This window comes from Vombatus ursinus, unplaced genomic scaffold (genome assembly GCF_900497805.2).
Source record: "Vombatus ursinus unplaced genomic scaffold, bare-nosed wombat genome assembly UNPS02011369.1, whole genome shotgun sequence".
Lineage (NCBI taxonomy): Eukaryota > Metazoa > Chordata > Mammalia > Diprotodontia > Vombatidae > Vombatus > Vombatus ursinus.
The window spans coordinates 5,565,397-5,591,394 of record NW_020951147.1 but is presented as its reverse complement, the minus strand read 5'-3'; the positions used below and the strand labels follow the sequence as shown (position 1 = coordinate 5,591,394).

The window sequence follows — 25,998 nt, the reverse complement described above, 5'->3', positions numbered from 1 at the left end:
ACATTGTGAGATGGTCAGATGTTCGGGTAGGCTCATGACAGCACGAGATTGTCTTAGCTTGAATTTGCTTGATGGTTATGTACAGGGCTTGGCATTTTAACAGTCAGCATGGTATGTTACCATGGCAACATCTCTGTCAGGAGAGTTGGTATGAAAATTGGTCCCCTCATTCGCCTCTCCCCAAGGTCCTTCACCATAAGTATTTAAGCCAATGCCTTCCTCTGCTCTCTATCTTAAATAGGGAGTAATGTCCCATATTCAGGAGGATCTTACAACTGTGAATCCAAGCTCTTCTCTCAGAGATCTTGTCCAGGCACCAGAATGATGCAAGACCACATTTTGTGTCACGTTTGGGTGGTGAGTGAGCTTCATTTTTAACCGACTGATAGAAATAGAGTATCAGAACATTTCACCAAGAGTCACATATACTCACTCTCCAGCTTAAGCCCTGAGAATGCTTTCATTCCGAATGTAGGAGAACCAGAGAGACAGAGGATCAGAAATTTGATAAAATGGCACATAGGAGTTGATAGGGACGCTGGGGTTATTATTTGAATTAGTCCAAGAAGGAGAACACTTCTTTTTTAAGGCAAAAGAAGCATTTCATTGGCCAGAAATGAAAAATGAAACTTCTGCACTCTATAATAAATGGTTTTACTCCCAGGCTTGCAGACAGATGCTCCCATTGTGTGATAATGTCACACATGCAGAAATTTGGGTTCAACATTTACTTGGTCCAAGTGCTTTTCGCTCTCATGGGTTTCCCAGCAAGGCTGGTGGCAGCCATTAGTATGCCTCATCTGGGAAACCGCTTCACCTTCATATTCTGTGCAGTTCTGGATGCAGATCATCATTGGCATATTTGTGCCTCCAGATGAGAAACTTACTGCATGATGCATATGGTATCTGAAACGAGTAGGTGATGTGGTTGTGTTAGGCTCTGGGATGGCGAAGATGAAATGAGAGGTGATGAAACTGTTCTCTCCCAGACATCTGGATGTGGGCTGGGCTTTATTGGAGGATGGCCAAGACAATAGCAGTGCGGGATTGTAACAGTATATTACTGTGCTGAAGGAACCAATGAATATGAAGGGCACGTGAGAGCATTTACATGAACTGATGCAGAATGAAATAAGACGAGCAAGAAAACCATGGACGCGATGAGTACAACGATGTAAGAAGGAGGAACTACAATGATAATGGAACCAGGGAAGCTATGGAATTATAAGGGTCAAAGTTCACCATGAACAAGAGAGGAACTGGGGCAGATAGGCGGTGCAGTGGATAAAGCACTGGCCCTGGAGTTAGTAGGACCTCAGTTCAAATCTGGCCTCAGACACATAATGCTCACTAGCCGTGTGACTCCGGGCAAGTCACTTAACCCCAATTGCCTCACCGAAAAAAGACAACAACAAACCAACATAGGTGGTGCAGTGGATAGAGCACCGGCCCTAAAGTCAGGAGGAGCTGAGTTCAAATTGGGCCTCAGACCAAACACTTGACACATACTAGCTGTGTGACCTTGGGCAAGTCACTTAACCCGATTGCCTCACAAAAGAAAAAAAAGAAAAAGGAAAAGAGAGGAACTGCATACTCCCTTACTTCAAAGGGGAGGGCCTGTGGATGTGGAACACTGTACTTACTATTCAATGGGGTTGACAATTTCGATACATTTGCTAAACTAATTTCTATCTTTCTCTTTGTTTTTATGTTAAAAGAAATGGTTCCCAGAGCAAAGGAGGGAGAATGGTGATATTTGGCAATGAAAAGCATATAAAAATCAAAGATTCCAGTAAAGGAAATGGATCTTAATCTGCTGTGGTTCAACAATCACCTGCGTTATTCTGCTTACTGGGCCCACTTCTACAATTCTGTTGATTTCATCATTGTTTGCCCTCAAATCTGGCTACCCTTAGGTCGACACTCAGAGTGCTTGAAAAAGGAGGTTTAGGAGGTGAGTTTTTCTGTTTTTCCCTCTATAAGTTAGAACTCTACCCAACTGAAATCAGGTAAGAATTTAGGGAAAATGTAACTTGAATATCAAAGGTCAATGATGGTAAAGTGTCCCTATCAAAGATTCAAGCAGTGTAGCTCTGCTGGGTCATTGGGTTGAAAACACAGCTCATGTCCTTAAGTGCCTAGTATGAACCAGAAACTGTGCTAGGCACTGGGCATAGAAAGGCAAAACCAAAATCATCCTGTCCTCAAGGAGCTTCCTGACCTCAAGGTGGGGGTGGGGCAATGTCAATGATATTTGGCAACTTAGCAAGAAAAGGTTCCCCCTCCATAACTTAGACTAGGGAGCAAGGAGAAAACCTTCTCTTTTCTTTGAGCTGCCACCTTTTTTTGGACACAGACAACACCCGTTCTTCCCTAGATTTTCATGGCCCAGGATGCCCCTGCCCACAATCCCAAACTGGCTCTGACCTTTTATGGATCGGGTGTAGTCTGCTAAGCAGGTATTTTACATGGATAACGATGGATGAATGCTCTCTGAGCAGTAGCTCCTGCAGGTCCATATCCTCTGACCGGCACGATCATAGCCCATCCTCCTGTCCCTCCTCTCAGCGGCGGTATTGTCAAAGTCAAGAAGACCTGAGTTCAAATTTGACCTCATATACCTACCACCTGTATGATCCTGGGGAAATCACTTACCCTCTTTTTGCCTCAGTTTCCTAATATATAAAATATGGATAATACAAGCACTTGTCTTCCCAGATTATTGAAGGATCAAATGAGCTAATCATGGAAAAGAGCAGAGTAGAGTGCCTGACACATACTAAGTGCTATATAAGTGTTAGCTATTACTGCCTGTGATCAATACCCAGGATCTCCCAACCCCTCCAACTCAGAAGGGCTAGAACCGTCCTTGTCAGTAGAAATTACTGCTGTATTCACATGTGAACCATTTGGTTGTTGAAAGAGAGAGAAAAGGGGGATAAAATCACCTTGTGAAGCAATAGTCTCTCTTACCAAAATGATTTTATTTTAAAAATCTACAAAATGGGGAGGTTAGATTGGATGGACACTAACGTACTTTCTAACTGTAACTCTATGATCTTACTCCTGTGAAGGAGAAACACAGGCCATGAGGAGAACTAGATAGAGAACTGCCCTTGAGATGAATGAATGTGCTGAGAGCACTTGAAGGCAGAGAAGTAACTAAGGTAACAAGGGCAGCAAGGCATTGTGGACAGTTACCTTATTTGCATATCACTTTTTTAGCATTTTAAGGTACTCACCAATGAAGTTCCAAGTCCAATAAGTATTGGGAGGACATGGGGACATTAAACAAAAGCCATTAGGTTCATCACTGACAACGTGGTAAACTCCTTGGGTTAGACACCATAAGGTAAAGATGAACGAGTGGCCACCGGGGGCGCTGATGGCAGGCCAGCTGCGAAGCCCCACAGTGGGAAAGAGCCAACAGCAGGGCTTCTGGGCTGTTTGGGAGCCTGCTTATTGGAAGAGAGAAGCACCAGTTCAGTGACTGATTACATGCAAGCTAGGACACGTCATCTACTGCTGACACTTGAATGTTTTCGTCTCCAGCACCATGTACAGGTTGACGGATGGTTCACCTCTCAGAGGTGCCTGGTTGTATCTCCAATGCAGTCTCTCTGGTATGAGGGGGAAAAGACAGGCCTTGTGGATGTTTTGCTGTCAGTTAGTACATATTTAAGTGCCTACTATGTGCCAGGTAGTGTATTAGATGCTAGGGAAAAAAAGAAAGGCAAAAGTCAACCCCAAATCTTGAGGAGCTCACAGTCTACAGAGCTATGTACAAACACACTGTGTACAGGATCAATTGGAAATAATCAACAGAGGAAAGACACTAAAATGAAGGGGGATCAGGGAAGGCTTTCTGTGAGACTTGATGGAGGTTTGAGAGAAACTAGGGGAGCCAAGAGGCAGATGAGGAGGGAGAAATTTCCTGGCATGGAAGATAAGGAAAATGCCTGGAGTAGGGGGTGAAGTGTCTTGTACTAGGAAGGGCAAGGAGGCCTGGGTTAGATAAAGAGTTTTACATGCCAAACAAAGCATTTTATATATGATCTATTGATTTAGGCTACTAAGAAAGGAAAAGATTGCAGATGAAAACCAGTGTGTTATCTAATGATCAGATACATTCCAAAAAGCAGTGGAATTTGTGGGTAGCTTTAGAATATGGCGTGGGATGGGAGTAGAATATGAATGGGATGGTTATGCGGGATCAGGTAACGGCGGATATATTACAATGGTTGGGACATGACATAATGAGGGCTTAGACTAAAGTGTAGCTGTGTGAATAGAGAGAAAATATATATATATACACACACACGCACATATGTGTATATGTGCGTGTGTGTTTATCTATACATATATATACCATATAGGTTGGTATCTCTATCTATCAATGTATCTATCTATGATGTTGTAGAGGTGGAAATGACAATATTTGTTCACTGATTGTATATGGGAGTAAGGGATAGTAAGGAGGTGAGAATAGTACCTAGGTTGTAAAACTGAGTGACTGAAGTACATGCCCTTCATAGAAATGGTGAAGTTCCAAAATGAGCTGAGTTTTGGGGAGAAAGGTAATGAGTAATTTTTTTGGTGATATTCAGTTTGAGATGACTACACAACATCTAGTTTGAAATGAGCAGCAGGCTATTGGTGATGGGCCTAGAGCTCAGGAGAGAGACTTGGGCTGGATTTACACATCTGAGAGTCATCTACTTACAGAATGTAATTAAGCCCATGAAAGTTGACTAAGTCAGTGAGGCAGAGGAGAGAGAGAAGATAAGGGGGTCAAGGACAGAGTTTTGGTGGACATGAGCAATTGGAGGAAATTTTGAGAAAGATTAGAACTGTGGAAAGATCATCAGATTTGGCAATTAAGGGTTCACTGGGAATGTTATTGGTTATTATGATATTTTCACACTGTTAATGTTGGAGGAAACAGTTTCACTATTGGCTGAGATGTTCTAATTTTTTTTCCTTTTTTTTTAAGGCAATTGGGATTAAGTGACTTGCCCAGGGTTACACAGCTAGTAAGTGTCAAGTGTTTGGTTTGAGGCCAGATTTGAACTCGGGTGTTCCAGACTTCAGGGCCGGTGCTCTATTCACTGTGCCACCTAGCTGCTCCTGAGATGTTTGTATTAAAGAAAGAAGTGAGTCCATCTGAGAAGGTGGGAGCAAGGGAAATGGGGAAGGTTTGAGGAGAGAGAAGAAGATTTGAAACAGACTAGTGAAGAGTGGGAGAGTGAATCAATGAGGAAAAAGTAGAAGGATTGTCTCACTGTAATAAAGGTGCATTTGAAGTTCAATAACATGAGTGTGTAGTAGTTACAGTCTGCATGATTCTTTATCTTCTTAGAGAAGCACAGGACCCAGCCTTACACAAATGTGGGAAATATTCCTGGATTGGGGATTGGCAAGACAGGATTAATGATTTTTGTTGTCCAATTGTTTTCAATAATGTCTTCCTCTGTGTGATCTCATTTGGGGTTTACTTGGCAAAGATACCAAGTGGCTTACCATTTCCTTCTCCATCTCATTTTCCAGATGAGGAAACTGAGGCAAACAGTTTTAAATAAGTTGTCCAGGGTCAAAGAGGTAGTAAGTGTTTAAGGTCAGATTTGAATTCAGGAAGATAAATGTTCTTGACTCCAGGCCCAGTGTTCTATCCACTGTACCACCCAGCTGTCCCATGATTAGTGATAGTGACAGTGATTAATGATAAGAGAGCAAGAGCCAATAACAAGACACTGCAGAGTTTCCCCATTGAAGTGTAGGGTCAAGATGGGAGGGGGGAAAGTGAAGGCATTAGAGGGGTGATGGCCTGAGAAAGTGCTGAGCAGAGGGATGGAATGGAGGCCATGTAGATGACAAAGGAAGGGATGAGAAGTGAGATCCAGGAAGAGACTGAATGATAAGAGGTTACAACAGACAGAAGAATGGCAGCATTTTTAAAGTCTAGAAATCTTTCCCATCCTCCCTTAGTGCCTTCTTTCTGTTGATTATTATTATTTTTGTTTGTTTTTTTTTCATTTGGATAGGCAATGGGGTTAAGTCACTTGCCCAAGGTCACACAGCTAGTAAGTGTTATGTGTCTGAGGCCAGATTTGAACTCAGGTCCTCCTGAATCCAGGGCGGGTACTCTATCCACTGTGCCACCTAGCTGCCCCCTCTCTGTTGATTATTTCCAGTTTACCCTTTTTCAGTTCCTGTTTGCACAGAGATGTTCTTATTGTTTCCCCCTATTAGAATGTGAGCTCCTTGGGAGCAAGGACTGTCTTTCACCTTTCTTTATAACCACAATGCTTCACACCATGCCTCTCACATAGTAGGCACTTAATAAATGCTTATTGACTTGACTTAACTTGATCAAGGAATTGAAATGCTTGTCGTTAATGGTGAGCTCATGGGAGTGACCATGGCTGTGTGATTCTGTGTGGCTGAGGTGGAAATAAGAAGGGTTTCACTGGATTTAAAAGCAGTATGGAATTTGTTGGAAGGTACAGTGTTCAGATATGGTGATGTGTGCTAGCATGTGGGCAGGACTGGGGGAGAAGAGCAGGTCTATGAAGAAGATACTGGAAGAGACCTTAGAACTTTCTAGTCAAAACCCTTCATTTTACAAATGAAGAAACTGAGTCCCAGGGAGAATAAATGACTTGTCCAAGGGCAGAGAGGCGAGAAGTAGCACTACTGGGGTTAGACTAAAGATGCTTTCCCCAAAGTGGAGTGTGGTGCCCCTAATTAAGGTTCTTCCGTATATCTTCCAAGGAGCTATAAGGTCCAAGAGGCCGTTTTGTCTGTCCACAATGCTTCCTACCTTGCTTTGTATTTCCACCTGTTATTGGAAGACAGGACTGGCTTTCCCAGAGGGAGAACACTTTGCCAAGATCTACGGGCGTATCCTGAGGTACTGAGTAAGGTCTCAGAGGGTACCCTGCACCACAAATCCAAGGGGATTTTTACTTCTCTTCATTGTTTATTAGACCCATTTTGATGAATGATGCTTAACAATCAAGACTTTATTCCATGTACTAAATTTCAGGGAAGTTCTACCAGGTCACCTTGTTCCATCCTCTCAGCAGCCAGACAGTGCGCTCTCAATCCAGAGAAGGTAGATCTCACTTCAGAACAAGAAAAAATAATGCAGCTGGGTCCAGACATTGGAGTACCTCAGAAGTGTAGTTGAGGGCCCACAAGAAAGCATTAAACCGTGCTCTCAGCTTGTGGCATTTCAGGGATAAGCAAGGCTGGTCTCTCCTGCACATCTTGACTGGCATCTCCTGTCAGAGATTGTGCCCTCTTCAACCTGATCAAGGAAAAGCACAGAAACAAAACAACTCTGCTATTAAACATCAAAAGCAAAGTTTGTCCCAGCTGGAGGAAGGACTCTAAAATCTTGGGTAAGGGACATTTTCATTTGCAAAGAAACCTGAGCTGAGAACGGTGAGTCTTAAAATATATCTGGGTAAGTCAAAACCATCAGTTTATCCAGGTGTTATTAAGCACCTACTATGTGCAAGGCACTTTGAACTCCAAGGTAAAAATTGCCAGAAGCCTGCCTTCAAAGAGGTGGCATTCTATCAAGGGTGGCATTGGAGGGTGTGGGAAAAAGATGTACACAGAGAAGTTTGAGTTCATATCTGTACAAGATCCTGCCCTTTTAAGGTACTGCCTTCTCATATGGAGGAGTTTTCTGTTAGTTAATTCTGCTTTGATGGTTCACTTGTCTGAAGATGAGTTCTGAAGGAGAGACTCAGAGTTCTGAGATAGAAGTGTTTGTGGCAAACTTTGTGCACTGGAATGATACAGACACTAGAGCAGTTCTATGAGAAGGCACAAATATAAATTTGACTGGTCAGAGACAGAAGATGAGAATACGGTTATTAATCTTAAGTTAAAGGAGGGTCATAGCCACATAGTGCCCAGTGTTTGAACCCAGAAAGAGGAGGAAAAGAGAGTGAGAAAGGACAGATTTCAGACGTGAATCCTCTAAGTTTGAGGCTGGAAGTGATGGATAGTAGAGTTGCTCTTGAGGAGTATGTCCAAGTGAGCAGAGAGGGAGCTTTACAGCAGAGAATCAGAAAAGTGGCAGAGCAGATCAGTTAGGCTGGCTGAGATACCGCAGTCAGTGAAGTGTCGGTTGAGCATAGCCTGGACGAATGAAGCATGGCAGAGCAAGCATCAGATGCAGAAAGAGGCTCTGTCCATAAAAGCATTTCTATGCCCAGGTCTCAGAATAAGAAGAGGATATGAAAGTGTATTACAGTTGCAGAGTTGTGGGTTACCTCCAGGACATGGGTTTTCTTTTCACGTGTGCCTCCTTGGCAGCTGTCTCTAGGTGTGTGCCCACTCTCCTCCATAGGAAATGTGTAGACAGTTACAAGAAAGTGACTCAAGGTTATGTGTGGATGGTGATGTATTTATAATTCCTGTATTTGTTTTAATATGGGAGTAACTGTGATGTTGTTATGTCTTTTGCCTGATTTTGAAGTAAATGATTAAGTCTCAAGTCTACAAATATCACCAGTGTATTTAGCTAGCTATATAAACAAAAATGCATTGGTGGAGTCTCAGGGAGGGCAGCCAGGTGGTCCAGTGCGTAGAGCACTGTGTTCAAAATCAGGAAGACTCATCTACATGAGTTGAAATCAGGCATCTGACACTTACTAGCTGTGTGACCATGGACAAGTTATTTAACCCTGTTAGCCTCAGTTCCTCATTTGAAAAATGAGGTGGAGAATGACTGGAGAACCACTCCAGAACCCTTGCCAAGAAAGCCCCAAATGGTGTCACATAGAGTTGGACAGGACTGAAAGGATTCAACAAATAAAAAAAAGAATCAATGGCTGAAGTTGGTAGATAAGGTCAGAGTATTCCTCTATCACAAGCTGACCACTAAGATCTGGAGGGAATCTGAGGGTAACTGAATAGGGGTGATCCTTCTCTACTTGACAATGAGAGAACAGATCAGAGTGAGCACACACACACACACACAAACACACACACACACAAACACAAACTCTGCCCTCCAAGGGAACAAATAGATGTCCACACCACTTATGGAGGTGAAAATAGTTTCAGAAACCCCCTGTCCCAATTACTCTGAAATATTGTGCTCAGTTCTGGGCATCATATTTTGTATTGATAAGCATCCAGAGGATAGTGACTGAATGGATATAGGACCATGGATTTAGAGCCTAGAGGAATCTCAGAGGCATCTGGACTCAGCCCCTCTTTATTAAGATGAGGAAACTGAGGCCCAGGAAGACAAAGTGATTTGCCAAATCTCCCCCACATGTGCAAGTGTCAGAGGCCAGATCTGAACTCAGGTTGTCTTGTCTCCAGGCCCAGTGCCCTGTCCGCTACACTACTAGCTGCCTCTCACCAGAGGAAACAGGACAGGTGTCTTCTAGTATCTGAACGGCTGTCATGTGGAAGAGGGTTTAGCATTGTTCTGCTGAGTCCCATGGGGCAGGCCAGGAGCAAAGGGTGAAAACTGCAAAGAGTCAAATTCCACAGAATCTTCTTGGCTCCTGGAGCTGATCCAAAGTCCAATGGGCATTTGTGGGGAGAAATGGATTCCTCCTGACTGGAATTCTGCAGACCAAGTCTGCATGGCCACTCTTTTGGGTAGGTTGTAGGGGTAATTCTTGGGAGTAGAAGTGAAGGGTGGTGTGGTGGGCATGAATAGTGGAAATACAGGAATGAAAGTGAAGGGTGTTACTTCTTAGGAAAGGCAATTTTAAACAGGGAGAAGAATGCCAAATTGAACTGATTATTGAGCCAAGACTGTTAAAGATTGAATATGAAGCAAAGAGAGGGGTGAGGGACTGGGAGGAGAGAGAAGTTTTATTGGACTACAAGTCTGGTAAGGATGAAAACCAGCTTAGGAGGCCATAGGAAATAGGAGAGAGAGGAGAGCAATACGGAGAATCAGAGTGGAATTTCAGAGGTCAAGATGTGCAACAATTTTGGTGAGGTTGAGGTCTAGGATGTGGCCACCACTACAGGTAGCTGAGGTTGAGTGGGGATAGAAGTCATAGGAATTAAGGAAATGGACAAATGGAGAGTGTCCAGAGTGCTATGATTGTCTATATTGAAGTCCCCAAGGATGAAGGCAAGCGTGCAGGTGAATGTGAGATTGTGAGTGAGGTAGAGAATGCATTTGTAAACTAGGGAACCCATGGAGAGCACTCTCATGGTGATCTGGAGTACAGGAGATGATAGCGACAAGAGTGTGGAGATGATGGCATGACCATTGACTGATGACACGGTGATATTAATTTCCAAGTAGGAGAGCTTGCTAAGTAATGTTGGCATGGTCTTGAAGTGATGGTGTGGAGGGAATGTTTGAACCCTTCTTCTTTGCCCCTTGTATTGGGGGAACTGAGAGAAAATGCAGCAAGCCTTGAAACGAGGCACTCATTGCTTTAGCATAAGCAGAATGATTTTCTCATCTATGTGGAGAGCAGACAAACCATGCTTCCTCCACGAAGTCTTCGTTTACTCTTCGCGTGCTTGTCTGCTTTCCCGTCTAAACTTTTCCATCAGTCTTTGCCTGAACCTCTTCTCTTCCACATAGTTATATTCCTACTTGTTCTTTCCCCAACTAGATAATAATCTAAAGAACACGATATGTTTTGTGGCTTCTTTCTCTTCCCACCATCTAAGACTTTACCTTGAAGACATTTTTTCAGTTCTTTCAGTTATGTCTGAGTCTTCTTGTGCCCATTTGGAGTTTTCCTGGCATAGGTACTGGAATGGTTTGCCACGTCATTCTCCAGATCATTTTACAGATGAGGAACTGAGACAGACAAGGTTAAAAGATTTGCCCTGGTCACACAGCTAAAGCCAAATCTGAACTCAGGAAGATGAGTCTTCCTGACTCAGGCCCAGTACTCTATGCCCTTTGCCACCAACCTGCCCTACATTGCACATGGTAGGTACTTCATAGGTATTTGTTAAACTAAATTGAAATTAAGAGAATTTTAATGAGATAATTGAAATGAACTCTATATGTTATATCTATAGGAAATTGACTCAGGTATCTCCAAGTATTTTGATTCCCAGTAATAGTCACTTTAATACAATTCAATGTATTCTATTGGTTTTCTTATGCTTAAAATTGATGACAAGAAGAGATTTATGTGCTGAGTTATGGAACTTGGGTTTGTCATGATAGCTGTGAAATTATCCAATGCATTTCCCCGACTATTGTTACATATTGAGACCAGGGTAAAGTGGAGCCTGAAAGACACCCTGGATCTTCTTTATTGTAACCTTTCCACTGATAGGAGTCAGGAACCGACCCGTTCTCTGTCTCTTGGATGGTCTCCAACAGTGGGAGGCCATGGGTCTCAATCAGGAAGGAGACAGCAATGGCAGAAAGGATAGGCACTACTCCAAACAACAGAGGCTGCAGAACAGGGATATAGCTGCCAATGATGAAGACAAGGGTAGCAAACGTTGCACAGAAGGATGAATTTAAACCACCAACACTCATTCCCTTCTGCCTGTGAGTGAAAACAATTGGGAAGAAAGTTAGAATATAAGCAACCTGAGGGCAGAGATTGCTTTGCTTTTCGCTGTCTCCCTCTCACCTAGCTCAGTGCCTTTCTGAGAATAAGGTGGAATTTTATTGTAAAGGTCTCAGTAATTACTAATGTCTCAATAATTCCTTAAGGTGCTTGTACAGCTGAGAGGTGAGGTGGAGCGGGTCAGTCATCCCAGAGCCAAAAGCTGCTTGCTGGAGCTTTGGCATTAATAAATTCTGTACCACTAGGAAATCTCAACAGAATGGACTACATCTTGTTCTGTCAAGATCCAGAGGACCTTTGAGCCAACTTCCTGCCTCTTGTCCTGTAACCTTCTGAGGTGTTTGACCCAAAGTAATCTCCAAGATTAATTTTGTCCCTCATAACATTTTTTATCTTGTCCCTCTCACAGAGTTCTTGGGCCCAAAGTGGTTTAAACTCTCACTAGAGTCTGCTCACACACGCACACATACATACTTTCATATGTACATAGACACAAACACAGCAGATGACTTTTTCTTTTATTTTTATTTGGACAGTTTACTCAAGAATATGTGAACGGTCAGAACTTCCCTGGAGCCTTTAAAGTCTTTTTAAATTTTTAAGCACCACATTAGGAACGACAAATAAACCTTGTATTGTGTTGAGTCGAATATAAGTTTGCTTTTTTACTAAGAGGAAGGAGAAGCAATGTGCTCTACAACATCCCCACAGGAGAGGCTCGATGAAGGCCATACTATCAGCATTATAACACCCTCTCACCAATGGGAGTCAAGCAGGAAGTCCTGATGTGAATGCCCTCACAGATGTCCCAAGGCCTGCACTTCTTGGTTCCCATTTGTCAGGGAATATTAAGCTTATCTTACTTCCCATCCTCCTCCTCCTCCTCTTGCCCCAGGCCCATGAGCTTGGTTTCTAGGCTTAAAAAATCTACAATAAAGCATCGTATGAGCTAATGACCTTAAACTGTGGCATCTATCTCAATATTGTACAAAAATTTGTTCCCTGAAATTAAGCCAAACCTTTAAGGTTAGGTGATTTTCACAGCTCCCAAGCCCTTTTGGCCACACTCACTATGGAACCCTTGTATTCCTGGGAAACCAACAGAGACCCTGGCATATTTTGAATATAGCAGAGAGCAATTGTTATGTTCTTGTACAGAAAACATGTTACAAAATCATAACCTTTCAGTTTGAAGAGTCCTAACACCATCTAGTTAGGTATTCTTCTCATCGTACAAATGAGCAAACTGTGTCACAGAGAAGTGACTGACCCAATGTCACAAATAGAGTTAGCATCAAAGGCAGGTAAAATTTGAACTCAGGTCCTCTTATTCCAGAGCCAGTGACTGCACCTTGCTGTCTATAGCCCTCTGACATATTAGGATGACAATTTGGCATTAGGGTACCCGGGGTGGTTCTCTTTTACCATTGTGATCAGGGAGGTGTTAACCTCAATGAGAGAGAAGTTCAGACTGTGGAGAGAAGTGTTTGGTAGAATCATGGATTTGGCAGCCAGGGGTTTGAAAGGATAGGTGGCTGCACTGTGAGTGAGTTAATAAAGTCTAGAAGAATTCGCTCCAGTGGATATTGAGATATGACAAAACTTGTGAATTCCCGAATGATACCGCTAATAAAGAGGATGAATGATCAGGATATTGGACAGAGGGCTAGAAGAATTTGCTCTTTGCTTCTTGCCCCTTACTTTTCCCTCCCTGGGTCTTCTTTCCTTCCTCTGACCTTCCCTACCCCAATATATGTCATCTCCCACATCATCATATTTAAAACAGATTTCCTTTGCTGTTCTTACATTTCCCCTTCCAACACCTCCACTTTGTAGCTGAAGAAGAACACATCAGTGGCTGACCCATCAAAGAGCTGGACAAAAAACAGCCAAATACCAGGAAGTTAATATGCCTCCAAGGCAAAATAAACAGGCTTTTTGGTGACTCCAATCCAGTGCACCACAGGCAAGCATCCTTCAGACTGATTCATAAGCCTTTACTTCTGTCAATCACTTTATTGTTCTTTTTTAGCCAAATATGGCAAGCCAGTTGGGTATGAGAATCACACAATAGAAAGATGTGTGTTAAATCATTTGATGTTCTCATTATACATCCATTTTTTGATTATTCACCTTTGATGCAAAGTCAATAGAATGAAATTTCTTTGAGAACAGGATACTTTTATTTTTGGTTTTCTATTCCCAGTACCAAGCACAGTATCTTGCTGAGAGCAGCCAATTAGTAAGTAATTGTTCATTTGAATTGAGTTGAATATACGTGGGCTCTGTGTTTTCTACCCAATGACCACTCAGTAGATCTATACCTGTCTGAATCTTTGATAGGAACGTTTTAGCATCATTGATGTTGGATGTCTGGTCACATTTTCCTTAAATTCTTACTTGATTTCAGTTGGGTAGAGTTCCAATGTGCAGAGTTGAAGACATAAAAACATAGCAGCCAAGCTTCCCTTTCCAAGTACACCGAGTGTCAGCTTAAGGGCAGCCAAATCTGAAGACAAACAGACGATCAGCAGTTTATTTAAGCTCAGCAGGTGCTTCTGACTCTCTGGTCTTTATTTGGAACCTCATTCTTTTATATTCAGGACATTCAAGCTATGACAACTTCTTGTAGCTCTTTTCAATTCACTTATCATTGACTCTTTATTTTCATTTTATTTCCTGTTCAGTTTAGAAATCAGAGTTTCATACGCTTCCCTCAGTGATCACTGCACATTCAGTTACCAAATCAACTGCCTCCCTGTACATTCTTTAAAGAGTTGCAGCTGGGCCCTCTGCTTGTGAGCCTCACTAGAAGGGTAGAGGCAGTCCTTTCTTTAGAAATCCTCCTCCCCCTCCAGCTGCATACAGAGCAGACAGAGGTATGGTAGGGGTAGGCACAGTACTCAGAATCACACATGTGATTGTTGAACCATGGCAGAGGAGGACCCACTTCCTCTACTGACATCTTTGGTTTTTACATGCTATCCATTGCCAAATGGAACCCTCCTCCCTCCTCTACCCAGACAGTATTTATTTCAACAACAACAACAACAACAAAAACCAAAAAGAGTGAGACAAAATCAGTTCAGTGAGTGCATCCAAATTGGCAACTGGGGCTGATCCCACATGCAGTGTTGTACACCCGTAGGCCCTCGCCTTTGCAGTAAGAAAGGAAGGTGCATCTTTTGCTCTCTTTTCCACGGTGAGCTTTGATCCTTATAATTCCATAGCTTCCCTGGTTCCATTATCATTGCAGTTATTCCTTCTTACAACATTGTGCTCATTGTGTCCATGGTTTTCTTGTTCATCTTCACTCTGTATCAGCTCATGTAAATGTTCTCATGTACCCTTCATAGTCATTGTTTCTCTCAGCACAGTAATATTCTGTTACAATCCAGTAGCGCTATTGGCTTGGCCATCCTCCAATTAAGTCTGACCCACATCCACACCTCTGGGAGAGAACAATTTCATTGTCTCTCATTTCATCTTTGTGGCCCCAGAGCCTAACACAATCACATCATATAATCATTTCAGATACTTTAAACATAGTGCAGTATATTCAACGAACAACTTCTCACCTTGAGACACAATTATACGAATGATGATCACGCATCCAGAGAAAACTGCACAGAAGATGAAGGTGAAGCGGTTTCCCAGATAAGACAAGTTAACGACTGCAAGACACCTTGCTGGGAAATCTATGAGTGCAAATAGCACTTGGATCAAATAAATGCTGAACCCAAATCTCTGCAAGTCCAAAATCATTCCAGTAAAGGAGAATCCAGAGACAAACCTGGAAGTAGGACCATTTATTACAGAGCATAGAAATTTTATTTTTCATTTCTGTTTAATGAAATGCTTCTTTTACCTTAGAAAGGAAATATTCTCATTCTCAGACTAATTCAATAATAATCTTAGTAGCCCAAGCAACCCCTGCATCCTTTTTTCTTAAATTTCTGAACCCCAATTGTTAGGGATGATAGCATTCTCAGGACCTCAGCTGCAGAGTGAATGTATGTGACTCTGGTTGAATTATTTTGATACTCTGAATGCTATCAGTTATTTAAAAATAAAGTTCACTCACCACCCAAACATGACACGCAATGTCATCTTGCATATTGCTGGGGTTTGGAAAAGGTCTCTGAGAGAAGACCTTGCCTTCACACTTGTAATGTCTTCCTGAATGTGGGACATTACCCCCTGTTTATGACAGAGGAAGGGAAAGTCAACTTAAATACATGGGTTCAAAGATATTGTGGAGAGGGGAATGAAAGGACAATTTTTATACCTTCCCAACAGTGATTCTACCATGGTAGGGAATCATGCTAACAGTCAGAATGCCAAGCCCTGCACATAACCAACAGACACAGCTGAGCTTTACCTGTCCCAGGCCGTCATTAGCCTATCCTGCCATCTAACCATGCCATAATGTCATTTGCCCTCCTTCTGTGTGCAGTGGAACATAGGGGCATGAATCCAGATCTGGAAGACACCATTGAGGCCAGCTATCCCAATCTTCTTATTGTATACAGGTTAAAAAGAAGGTAACTGAATCTTAAATTACTTGACTAATGTCCCAGAGGTGGTGAGTGTCAGAAGTGAGGTTTGAGCCCAAGTCCTTTGACTCTGGACCCTAGCTGCTTAGGTACCTAAACAGAGAGAGAGAGAGACAAAGACAAACAGAAATAGATACCCTTCCATTTAACGACAATTTTTGTCTTTTACAGAACTATCACAGACATCAGCCCTTTTACTATATGGTGTCTCTTCAAAGAAAATCCACCTGGAAAATTCTCCCAAGAATTTAGTCCATTTACCTCTTGGCATTGCAAGCTTCTTCTGCATTCACCTTACATGCCACCTCCTGGAGGAGACCTTTCCGAATAGCCCCAGTTGTGGTCTAGTTGATAAAATGTTATGCTTGGAGTTAGGAAGAGAGTTCAAATCTAGCCTTAGACACTTACTAGCTATGTGACCCTGGGCACATAGCTTTTTTTTTTTTTTGTTATTATTGTTTGCCTCACTTTCCACATCTATAAAATTATATAAAGAAGGAAATTGCAAACCACCCATTATCTTTGCCAAGAAAACCTCACAAGGGGTAACAAAGAATCAGACATGACTGAAACCTGATTGACTGACAACAGGTCGGTTATGGGGATGGGAGAGAGTTGGGAGCTGCGGACGACATCGAGGGTAGAATCTGGGGGTCTATGAGAATTGTGGTCATTCTCAGGCAATAATAGCAAAGTTCAAAAGAGAGAAGGCTTTGGAGTATGAGATGAGTTTATTTTTAATATGTTAAGATGAAGATGTGGATTGGACACCCATATCAAGATGTCTAATGGGCAATCGGAAATGGGGTACTGGAGGTCACAGAAAGGCTGAGGCTGAATAAATAAAACTGAGAATAATCAGCATTGAGCTGGCAAGTAAATCCAAGGGAGTTGAGGAGATCACCACCAAGTGGAAAGTGTAGAGGAGGAAGGGAAGAGGGCCTAGGACAGAGACCAGAAAAACACTGAAAGTAATCCAGGATGATCTGGATGAAGATCAGGCAAAGGAGGCTGAGAAGGAGTGGTCAGAGAGCTAGGAGGAGAAAGAGGAGAGAGGAGTGTTCTGAAAACTTAGAGGGAAGAGAGTGTCAGGAGAAGAGGTTGATTGACGTCAATCAAAGTCTGCAGAGGTGTCCAGAAGGATGAGGACTGAGAGAAGATGACTGGAATTTGCTGGTAAGAGATTGCTGGTTACTTTGGTGAGAGGAGTTTCTGGAGAATGAGGAGACCATAATTCAGGTTGTAGAGATTTAAGAAGAGAGAGAGAGGAGGGGAAGTGGAGACACTTATTGCAAGTGGTTTTCTCGAGGAGTATGAGAGCATGGATAGAACAAGTGAGGATTTTGGGGGGAACAGAGAGACCGAGGCATGTTTGTTAGGCAGTAGGGGAAGAGCCAGTAGACAGGGACAGTTTGAAGATAAATGAGAGAAGAGACATGCCAGAGGGGGCAACGTGCTGCCAAACACAGGATGGTGGGATCGCTTATGTGTGTGGAGGGGTTTGGCTTGGCAAGAGGAAGGGCTGCCTCTTCATGTGAGGCAGGTCAAACTCAACCCCTCATAGGTACCTTTAAAGGCCTGAAAAGGATATAGCCAAGCCAGCTCTGGAAACTCAACTCATCAAGGAAGTGAGAATCGGGGTGCAGACTCTACAGACTTAATATGGCCTGCAAATGCTTGATACATTGAATTGAATTTCCAGGGAAATGTTAGCCTCCTAGACATACCAATATGTTTACTTTCTCAGAAAATCAGCTGCATTCCCCGTCATGTTCTGCCTTGGCTGCTAAAAAATCCAGAGCTAAGTTCAGAGCTTAGCTAGAAGAAGGAGTTCATCCCAGCTGCCTGACCCTTGGTTTCTGCCCTTGCCACTTGGTTTCCATACTAGTTTTATCCTTAACTTTCCTTCTGTGTAAAGAGTGTATTTTACCTTCACAGCCCATGTGCCATTACTTTTTGAAATAGATTGGGTGGAAATCCTAAAATTAGCAATGTCCTCTGAGGCTATATTCTTGGGAACATGGTTGTGGATGCAGTGAGGATTTCCCTCAGTCGCACTTCTGGAGTGCGCTTTCTCCCCTGTTCCTTCTGGCCATTTATTCAGGCCACCTTCTGAAGGGTCTTCACAGCCATGTGGAGTTTGTTGTGCGTGATTTGCCAATGAACTGATTCTGGGAGGGCCCTGATAGAGCAAAGAAAGAAAGGAAAAGCCCTGAGTATGGGACCCAAACACAGTAAGGCCCCCTTGTCCCTAATGTGATTGTATTTATCAGTGGGTCTATTCCAGAGGTAGATGCAATGTGGAGAGGTTACTGGGTTAATTTCCAGACCACTTCCCTCCTCTATGGGATGTGTTCCCAAGTGACATAGGTTCTATAATTAGGAAGATGGTCCAGATGGGGAATCCATTTCCTGGTTGCTCTTGAGGGATTCTGATCCTGGTGTGAGCTTCCTTTGGGCATGGACTGATCTAGTAATATTACCACCTTGGCCTTCTTGGAATGCCTGGATGGCACTAACACTGATGTGTCCACATGATTTCATCAAAACCAGAAATAAACTTGGGCCTGTGAAGGGAACTTGACAGGTAGCTTGCACTCACCCAAGACATTCTAATTAGTCAATCAGTTAATAAGCATTTGAAACAGCCTACTATGTGCCAGTGTCTGTGCCAGTCACTGGAAAGAGTGCCACAATTGCAAACAGTCCCTGACCTGAAGGATCTTGCATTCCATGAGGGAAAGTGACAGGTGCACAAAGACGTATGTAACAGACTAGACCCAAAATACATATGACACCATTGGTAGGGGTGGGGAGGGAGTCTCAAAGAGGTGGCAGCAGCTGAAAGGTGTCACTTAGAGGGTGGTACCTACTCTGAGCTTGAAGAAAACTAGGGGTTCTAAGAGTCAGACTCCAAGGGTTGTCCTGGGAATGTAGCAGCTTCAGGACTGTAGGATCATTAGGGCTAGAAAGAACTCTAAAATCTTGGGTAAGGGACGTTTTCATTTGCAAAGAAACCTGGGCTGAGAATGGTGAGTCTTAAAATAAACCTGGGTAAGTCAAACCAATCAGTTTTTCCAGGTGTTATTAAGTACCTACTATGTGCAAGGCACTGTGAACCCCATAAAAATTGCCAGAGGCCTGCCATCAAAGAGGTGACATTGTATCAAGGGTGGCATTGGAGGGTGTACACAGAGAAGGCTGAGTTCATATCTGTGCAAAGTCCTGTCCTTTTAAGGTACTGCCTTCTCATATGGAGGAGTTTTCTGTTAGTTAATTCTGCTTGGATGGTTCACTTGTCTGAAGACAAATTCTGAAGGAGGGACCCAGAGTTCTGAGACAGAAGTGTTTGTGGCAAACTTTGTGTACTGGAATGATACAGACACTAGAGCGGTTCTATGAGAAGGCACAAATATAAATTTGACTGGTCAGAGACAGAAGATGAGAATACAGTTATTAATCTTAAGTTAAAGGAGGGTCATAGCCACATAGGGCCCAGTGTTTGAACCCAGAAAGAGGAGGAAAAGAGAGGGGAAAAGGACAGATTTCAGACGTGAATCCTCTAAGTTTGAGGCTGGAAGTGATGGATAGTAGAGTTGCTCTTGGGGAGTATGTACAAGTGAGCAGAGAAAGCTTCACAGCAGAGAATCAGAAAAGTGGCAGAGCAGATCAGTTAGGCTGGCTGAGATATTGCAGCCAGTGAAGTGTCGGTTGAGCATAGCCTGGACGAATGAAGCATGGCAGAGCAAGCATCAGCTGCAGAAAGAGGCTCTGTCCATAAAAGCATTTCTATGCCCAGGTCTCAGGATAAGAAGAGGATATGAAAGTGTATTACAGTTGCAGAGTTGTGGGTTACCTCCAGGACATGGGTTTTCTTCTCATGTGTGCCTCCTTGGCAGCTGTCTCTAAGTGTGTGCCCACTCTCCCCCATAGGAAATGTGTAGACAGTTAGGAGACAGTGACACAGGGCTATGTGTGGATAATGATGTTTTTATAATTCCTGCATTTGTTTTTAATATGGGAGTGACTGTAATGTTGTTATTATGTCTTTGCCTGATTGTGAAGTAAATGACTAAGTCTCAAGTCTACAAATATCACCAGTGTATTTACCTGGCTATAGAAATAAAAATGTATTGGTAGAGTCTCAGGGAGGGCAGCCAGGTGGCCCAGTGGGTAGAGAACTTCAAAATCAGGAAGACTCATCTACATGAGTTGAAATCAGTCCTCTGACACTTACTACCTGTGTGACCATGGACAAGTTATTTAACCCTGTTAGCCTCAGTTCTTCATTTGCAACATGAGCTGGAGAGTGAGAACCACTGGAGAACCACTCCAGAACCCTTGCCAGGAAAGCCTCAAATGGTGTCACATAGAGTTGGACAGGACTGAAAGGATTCAACAAATAAAAAAAGAATCAATGGCTGAAGTTGTGGATAAGGTCAGAGTATTCCTCCACTACAAGCTGACCACTAGGATCTGGAGAGAATCTAGGGCAACGGAATAGGGGTGATCCTTTTCTACTTGGCAATGAGAGAACAGATCAGAGTGAGCACACACACACACAAACTCTGCCCTCCCTCTGTCCACACCACTGATGGAGGTGAAAATAGTTTCAGATACTCCTTGTCCCAATTAGTCTGAAATACTGTGCTCAGTTGTGGGCATCACATTTTAGGAAGGACATTGATAAACATCCAGAGGATAGTGACTGAATGGATATAGGACCATGGATTTAGAGCCTAGAGGAATCTCAGAGGCATCTGGACTCAGCCCCTCTTCATTAAGAAGAGGAAACTGAGGCCCAGGAAGACAAAGTGATTTGCCAAATCTCCCCCACATGTGCAAGTGTCAGAGGCCAGATCTGAACTCAGGTTGTCTTGTCTCCAGGCCCAGTGCCCTGTCCGCTACACTACTAGCTGCCTCTCACCAGAGGAAACAGGACAGGTGTCTTCTAGTATCTGAAGGGCTGTCGTGTGGAAGAGGGATTAGCATTGTTCTGCTGAGTCCCATGGGGCAGGCCAGGAGCAAAGGGTGAAAACTGCAATGAGTCAAATTCCACAAAACCTCCCTATCTATCATATCGTCTAAAATTCTCTTCATCTTCTTAATGTCTTTCTTGTTTATTTTGTGGTTAGATTTATTTATTTTTAAGAGGGGGTAAATTGAGATGTGCCCCCATCTAGTATTGTTTTACTGTCTATTTCGTCCTATAATTCATTTAAATTTTCTTCACAAGTATGGATCCTATTGAAATGAATGTATTTTGTATCGTATGTTGTAGGAAAATTCAGTTTCTGTAATTCTCTCTTTTAATTACATCTATTTTTGATTTTGCTTTGTTGGAGGTCTTGAATACTACCCCTGCCTTTTTTCTTTAGGTGAAGCATAATAGAATTTTTTTCCATTGAGTTCTGGTCTTTTTGTCAGAAATACCTGAAAGTCTTTTATTCTTCTTCTTCTTTTAGTTTTTGGTGAGGCAATTGGGGTTAAGTGACTTGCCCAGAGTCACACAGCTAGTAAGTGTTATGGTCTGAGGCCGGATTTAAACTCAGGTCCTCCTGACTCCAGGGCGGGTGCTCTATCCACTTTGCCACCTAGCTGCCCCATTAAAGTCTTCTAATTGATTAAATGTTTAGTTATTTATTCTGTCAGGATTATACTCAACTTTGCTGGTAAGTTACTCTTGGTTGCCAACTCAGTTTCTTTGCTCTTCAAAATATATTACTCCATCTTTTAATGTAGAAGCTGCTGGGTCTTATGTTATCTTGAGTGTAGCTCCATAGCCTTTAAATTATTTTTTTCTTGTTGCTTGTAGTATTTTGTCCTTAACCTGAGAGCTTTGAAACTTAGCAATAAGGTTCCTGTGAGTTTTCATCTTGGATTCTCTTTCAGGCAGCAATTGAGTGATTTTTAAATTTTTATTTTATCTATTATTCTAGAACATCAGGGAAATTTTCCTTAATACTTTTCTGTAACATCATATCAAGACTTTGTAATTATAACTTTCAAGTAGTCCAACCATTCTCAAAGTGTCTCTCCCTGATTTGTTCTACAATTCACTTGTCTTTCTAATGCGATGTTTCACATTCTCTCCTATATTTTCATTCTTTTTATTTTGTTTTTATTTTTTCTTGGTGTCTTATTATGTCATTAGCTTCTCCTTGTCTAATTCTAGCTTTTAAGGAGTTGTTTTTTCCTTGAGTTTTTGGATCTCTTTCTCCCATTGTTTGATTTTCTTTTCAGAATTTTCTTGATTTTCTTGCGTTGCTCTAATTTTTTTCCAAATTCTTCTTCAACCTCTTATTTGATTTTAAAGTCCTTTCTAAGCTCTTTTGGGGGCTCTTTTGGGGCTTGTGACCGTTTGACATTTTTCTTTGAAGTAGGAGTGGTGTTTTAAGCTTCACTATCTTCTTCTGAGTATGAATCCACATCTTCTCTATCCCCAGAGTAGCTGTCTAGGGTTGGGTTCTTTCTCCTGTTTTTACTCATTATTATTATTTTTGGTGGCTTATTTTTACCCTCAGGTTGTAGTCCCAAGGTGAAGGCAATGATGACTCAGGCTTCAGATTTTTCATATTGCTTTTTTCTGATCTCTGGATGGGCCTGACCTTGGGCACTCCTCTCTGCCCCTGAGCCACAGCTCAGATCCAGCCACACAGTCACTTGCAAATGGTCTCGCTCACTTCGGTTCCTCCTGTGGCTGCAATGTTCAGCCCACCCCTCTGAACTGGAACCGAACCAGGGACTGCGCCCTTCTGCAAGTGCTCACAGCCAGTGGGATCCCGCTCCCTCTGCTACTGCACTCACTAGGTGTGTGCTCACTCCTCCTCACCCACAGCCACAACTCCGGACTGAGTCTGGTCGGCACACTTGGGCCTGGCATCGGGTCTCGCCAACTTCTCCTGCTCACGAGACAAAGGTTCCTAAAGCAGAAGCTGCAGTCGCTGACATAGCTGCCCCAAAGACTTGTTGTTCATGGCTGAAGTGGAGTCTGCTCAGAGGGGCTTACGCTTCAACCAGGCCAAACCTCCCTCCCAGGAGGTCAGTCCTTTCTGGAGGCCCTGCAGAGGTGTCTTAGGAGGACAGCTGCTTTACCACAACTTTTAATCATTTCTGCTGATCAAAGTTCACCTTATTTGTGGGAGGATTTAGGGGTACCTGTATTTCCCATCTTATTCCACCACCTTCCCAGAATCCACTTCTTTGCTATTATTCTTGAGGGCAACCACCATCCTGCCAGTCACCAAGACTTCCAACCTGAGTGTCGTTTCCTCCCCTTTATGCAGTCTGTTCCCAGTTGGTCTACGTGACTGACTTGCCTCTGTGTGGGATGCTGGATAAACACATCCCATGACTGCTGGAGGGGGGCTCCTGTGCAGATTTGTGAGGGACTAGCTGTCTTCTGAACTACCTCCCAGCTTAGAGATTCTGTGATGATCATTCACTCACATGAGTGAATTTACACTCAAAAATTCTTGGCTAGTGCCCTCAGGCGGTGTTAGAATCTGGTGACTCATGTGACAGGTGAAATCTGGAATAACTGAGCCAACGACGGCTTGAGCATCGGTGCCTATTTATTTATTAAGCAGGGCATGCTAATTGCATATCCAAGCCTCCTCAGCTTGGCATTGCACCCCTAATATAAGGGTAGACAGATTTTTTGTGAATTAAAAGCAATTAATAAAATAAGACCAATCAGTTAAAAGAAAATAATTAATAAGGAGACAAATTTGGGAAATCTGACTTCTAATTGGAGGGAAGATTAGGGGCTTTTTGAGTTGGGAGTGGGAGAGCAAACAGGTGCAATACCCTGAAATCAGAAAAAGAGTCATCCCACTCCCCCCAAGTGTCTTACCGCAGAAACAATAACTGATTGACCAGTACAGGGCAATTTTCAGATAGACATAAGGGTTTCTTGAGATGCAAAATTGTGAGAAAAGTCTTTGCATCTATTTTCAGATCTGACTGGGTTTCTGGTCAGCATAACCTAGGTCCTGAGTTAAGGGTCTCTAAGCAACTGATAGAGGTGGTCCAGCTTCTTACCCACACAGGGCTAGGTTCAAACAATGCAATAAAGTTTTCTCACAATTCCTATAATTGAATAAATTTTTCTTGCAAGATGGAAATTGGACTAGACCCATAATTGAACAGAAAGGGAACTGAGGTAGCTCCAGAATTGTGTCGCAAGATGGAGTCAGCATGGTTCACTCAATTCCCACAATGGCCTCACTCAAGAAGCTGGTGTCAGTGCATAAACATTTACTGAACAAATATTTTTTTGCTGGCTTGGGTCAGTGGTTATGAGGAAGAGCACTAAGCCCTCAGTTCATGCCAGGAAAGAAAGCAAGACAATCTGGACGGTAAAGGTGCAGTGTTGACCTAATCTACTTGGTGGGGCTCTGTGCCTGAGCCCTCTCTGGCTGGGCCCTTCTTGCAACCAGCTCAGGCTCTGAAATCTTGCATTAGTGATGACTGAACTCCATAATATTTTTATCAAAGATAGCCATTAAGTTTGAACCTACAGTGGAAGACGCTGAAACAAATTCTGGGATGTGGGGGAGCCCAAAGTCTGTTAATGAGATTCATGCCAATCTGCTGCTTGGCATCAACAGCTACTTCCTTCTTTGTTGTTGCCTGGGCAGGCTCAACGTTTCTCCAAAAGAGGCAACATGAAACCCAATAAATATCACATGGGAAAGATGTATATGAACATAGGTTGAGTAAACTGGGACTCCTAGAGAGCCAGCTCCTTTCTAAACTGGTAAAGTCCAGGGTCTAGACCGGGGCCATTCGCACTGTGGCATGAGAGGTATCATCTAAGGAAACTGAAATGTCTTCGTGTAGAAGGTTATAGTTGAGCTGCATATTCATGAAGAGAAGGTTTCTAGCTACGAGGTGAGGATGGAGGGCAATCCCAATACAGGATATGGTCACTACTAAGGCAAAGAGATGAGCGATGGAGTGCTACATGTGAGAAGCAGGGAGAGGGCCAGTTTGGTTCAATCACAGAGTAGAGAATGGGGAATAATGTCCAATAACATTGGAAAGATAGGTTGGGGCTATATTGAGCTGGGCTTTAAAGTAATTTCTTTTTCATCCTAGAGACAATAGGGAATTACTGGAGGTTGGTGTCATCCTATATACTCCTCTATGCTGCCTCTTAACATTTCTTAGGCCCTGTCCAAAAAGATCGATGATAATAATAATAATAATAATAATGATAACAATACCTAGCTTTTATGTAGCAATTTTGTATTTGCAAAGTGCCTTGTGGATATTATATCCACAAATAGATTTCATGTATATTATAGCATATATTACTGGACTCTGTATCTGCTGTCCTGCCTGGTTTCAACTCCACAGAATGAGATGTCCTTCTCATGTAAAGTGCATCACCTCTAATCTCATCACCATGCTGCTAATTCAAGCCTTCACTGACATCACCTTCTCTCCTCCCAATACCTTCCTTTACAGAGGGCTAAAACTGATCTTTTCGGCTCACTCTACTGTTTCTCCTGGTTTCACCTCCATGGAACAAGATGCCCTGTTGCCAGGTACCCTATGACTTTCCCTCTCTCCTAAAATTTCCTGAACTCCTTTTGTCTCTTGTGACCCCCCATAAGATTGCAAATTCCTTGGAAACAGAACTGTCTTTATTTTAGTTAGTTGTATCACCAGTGCTTAAGACAGTGCCCAAAATATAGTAGGTGCTTACTTGATGTTTTTGGTTTAGATTGGATATTACATCCCTTTGACCTTACAACTAGCGAGGAGGTATCTCCCTTTTGCACATGAAGAACTATGGCAGGCAGAGGTTAAGTGACTTGCCCCAAATCACACAGTATGTGCTGAAGCCGTATGTCATCTCAGGTCTCCCAGGCTCCAAGTCCAAGTCAGGGTTT

At 42.8% G+C, this 25,998-nt stretch overlaps 1 pseudogene; it reads right to left on the bottom strand.

The window, feature by feature from the left end:
* Positions 1–7,206: 7,206 nt before the first annotated feature.
* Positions 7,207–25,998, bottom strand: part of LOC114038656 — an 81,719-nt pseudogene continuing 62,927 nt past the window's right edge.